Source organism: Meles meles, chromosome 13 (assembly GCF_922984935.1).
Source record: "Meles meles chromosome 13, mMelMel3.1 paternal haplotype, whole genome shotgun sequence".
Taxonomy (NCBI): Eukaryota; Metazoa; Chordata; class Mammalia; order Carnivora; family Mustelidae; genus Meles; species Meles meles.
Window position 1 is genome coordinate 21,545,916 of NC_060078.1, and position 3,644 is coordinate 21,549,559.

The 3,644-nt window shown below is 35.3% G+C and overlaps 1 pseudogene; it reads left to right on the forward strand.

Annotated features, from left to right (window-relative positions):
- Positions 1-533: 533 nt before the first annotated feature.
- On the forward strand, positions 534-651 carry LOC123955801 (annotated as a pseudogene).
- Positions 652-3,644: the final 2,993 nt, after the last annotated feature.

Below are 3,644 nucleotides of genomic sequence, written 5' to 3' on the forward strand. Positions count from 1 at the left end.
TTTTTCACAAAGAAGGAGATGAAAGTAAATAAACAACTGACCAGTTCTGAACATAAACCAGTATTTCCTTAGAATCTTGTTTTTTTCCAAGACCTATGAGTCATGAAGTAAATGAGCTTATGAATCACTATCTCCAACACAGAGTACATTTATTATAAGGTTGTCTTCAGTTGCATTTATTATTTATATTAAAAAGATTTTCTGAGGACAACTCAAAACATTAACCATAACCTGTATATTATTCTTAAGCATGTATTTAATTGGTTTTGAGGAATAAAAGTCAAGTTAATAATAATCTGAGAATAGATTTCATTCTTAATTCTGAATAAATTGCTGAACATCTCTGGATGTATTTTTCTCTGTGAAAGTGAGGTAGGACCAAATTGTACATTGGTCTTTGATTGTATCTATGACAAAATCAGATGTGGCTAATGGATATGGTTGGCCTGATTTTTCTAGTTAGGATAGTGATGCTTAATATTACTTCTTGAGGAGCTGGTTAGATAAATTAGTAACTTAGATCTACTAAACCTGTCTACGGCCATACCACCCTGAACGCGCCCGATCTCATCTGATCTCGGAAGCTAAGCAGGGTCGGGCCTGGTTAGTACTTGGATGGGAGATCTACTAAACCTATAGGCTCTGTCTATATAAAGTCAAGGATCTAATTTGAAAGTGAAAAAAAAATGAGTTGATTTAGTTTATTTTCATACAATCCCTATTCAATAAAGTGACTGACATTTTCCTCTAACAGTGGATTTAACTAGGAATTAATATTAAGGAGACTATTATGTTTGGTAAGGGTGAGGATCCTCCCCTATATCAAGCTCAATATCTCTGCTCAAGCATGGATAATTACAATATGAGGGTTTTCCAGGTTTTGCTGACTTTCTTTCCTATATGATAGAAATTATTTATGCTTATCCCTTATCTACTAATCTTAATATCTTAAATGCTTCTGTATGTCTTCTCTGTCCCTCATGTGAATTGCCAATCCTTGATTTTATTTATCTCTCTGGTGACCTGTTTTACTCTTGCTCTCATATATAGTTCCTTAACTTTGCTTTTGGATATGACTAAATCCTTTCCTGAACAAATGCTTTTATAATGAGAAGAGCACAGGATTTAGGAGAAAGAAAACTGGTTTCTTAGCCTAGCTTGGCCTCTGCTTCTTATTGGCTTTGTGACATTAAGCAAGACATTTTACCTTATTGAATTTTGGTTTGGCTATATAGAAATAGGAATAATAATGTTATTCACTTTGAAGTGAAGTTAAAAGAATTCATTAAAGTAAAAATATGTTATATTGCATTAATAATGACATTGGTTGACAAATGCTGAAGTCCAGTCCATTGTATCCCACAATGGGCTGATCTTGCCATCTTGAAATGTTGCAACAATTTGCCACTTATTGAATCTTCCAGTTTTTTGTTTTTGTTTTATCCAGAGTTGAAGCAGTTGGGAAGATTGTACTTCTGCTGCTTAGCCTGCCTATCTTTCAGAAACCTAGAGGTGATCGCAGGAGCACTAGTTTGAGAGGGTATATCTGGTTCTACATGGATCTCCCAATCAGATTTATCAGTTAACTCATATGTTCATGATTATTAAGTACTTTGAGTGCAAATCTACATGTTAAGTAATTATTCTCCTGCCTACCTGATCTCAGAGGTAAATTTCTATCCCATTTTCATAGTCATGTGATAGTTGTTTGAAGAACCATTCCCTGTAACCATATTTCCCTAATTCAGTGGTTCTCAAAATGGCTACACATAAGAAATTATCAAGGAGCTTGGATTCCCTGGATCTCCTCTACTGAATCAGAATCTCTCAGGCTGGAGCTAATCAGGATCTTTTGTTCATTTCTCAACTTTGGGACTTACTTTTCTTCCCTTCAGGGAATCCATTTACTCTCTGATTATCACCCCCATCTGACAGGTAGACAGAGCCCATGAACCAGAATCCAGGGCAATTTTTCAGTTTTCTTATTATTTCTATTTTTGCAAGTATAGAAATGGAGACTTTAAAATGTTAAATGAATTGTCTAAGAGCAGATAAAGAGCAAGGGAAAAGGTGGGACTTAAACTCAGAAGCCAAAATCCCTGTGTTTTCACTATGCCACAAGATCCTCCTCCTCAATATAATGGATCTGATCCACACTCACATGGTTGAAAAGTCCACACCCACTGTGCCTAGGTCAACAGGGAATTTTACCCCCTCTCCCTAATCCTCTTTCCTCACCTACCATAGATTATCATAGAGGTCTTAAAGTTCACCAAAGGAAACATCAGACCACTCTGAAACAGGCAAAGAAAGACAGATATGCTGTTTAACAGATTTTTCTCAAGGACCTCCCACACATGTGATCAGAACTGCTTTTTTACTGAACACTTTTATAACAGTTGGTCTAATAAGTTGGAAATTTTTCTATTGCCGCATTATGTATTTATTATTATATTACCTTCAATAACTTTATTTTTGTTTTTGATTGAAGTTGTGTTGATATTAATTTTAGGAAAAAAATATTTAAAAATGCTTTATTAACTTTGCTTGTCCTAACCTCCTGACACTTCTGGGGTAAATAAACAACTCAATTTTTGGGGGGGTCCTTAGTTATAGAAGTATATAGGTGACCCATAAACTCAAACTAATTAAATAATATGTCTAGTATTTAGCATAAACTTATACACAAATTTGTGATTTTATTTCATCTTAAGCCTCTTTCTCACTCAGATTTTAAGAAATCAATAATAGTCAATAAGTACAATAATAAACATTTGGGTGAATCATCAGGGAGTAAAGGGCCTACTTGAAGATTACTAATAGTTATTTAAAAATACAATATATAATTATTAGAAGGAAAAATAATTTCTGAGATCATATAATTGCTCAGTCATTATGAAAAAATTCCTCAACAGAATTCTAGACTCCCAACTAAAATGTAGCATATACCACTTGGGGACTAGGATTGGTCCTGTACAATATTCTTCATAGTTCTTAATGTGAGGCAGGTCACATGGAATTTCTCAATAAATGCTTTTTCATAAATATGAGTATTTGTTATTCCATAGATAGAATATCTGACTGAGTTTTTAATTCTTCAGCTAAATCCCTGAATAGGACTCATACAATGAGAAAATCAATGTATTTTTACACTTTCCACTATCTGTTCAGCCCTTCTCTTGAAGAAGTTTTCTCTCATCTACTCCATGAAATCTAGGGCAAATCTCATGAATATTTCAGTGACTAAGAGAGAACTAATCATCTTCTGCTCACTTTTAGTCCCAACAATACTTAGTTCCAACATTAAAATGACCATTTCTGGTAAAGTAAACACTCAAAACTCCATTCAAATGCAGAGTCTCTCCCCTACCTCAGCATGGGGCTGCTACAGGTAGGAAGCCTTCCTATAGTGGGATTCTTCTATTTTCCAGGAAGGTGTTTCTACTTCTTCCTCCACTCCCAGGTCAAGTTCTTCTGACATATCCAGGACTCAGGTAAGAGTCTAGCAACTGCTGTCACTACTGTGTCCATAACCCCTCACACTCAGTCTAGATACCCATGTCTTTCACCTGCCGGTGCCATGATACTACACTGAAAGACTTTCTTTGGCCACTAGAGCCCACTCTTTGCACTTCCAGAGAAGG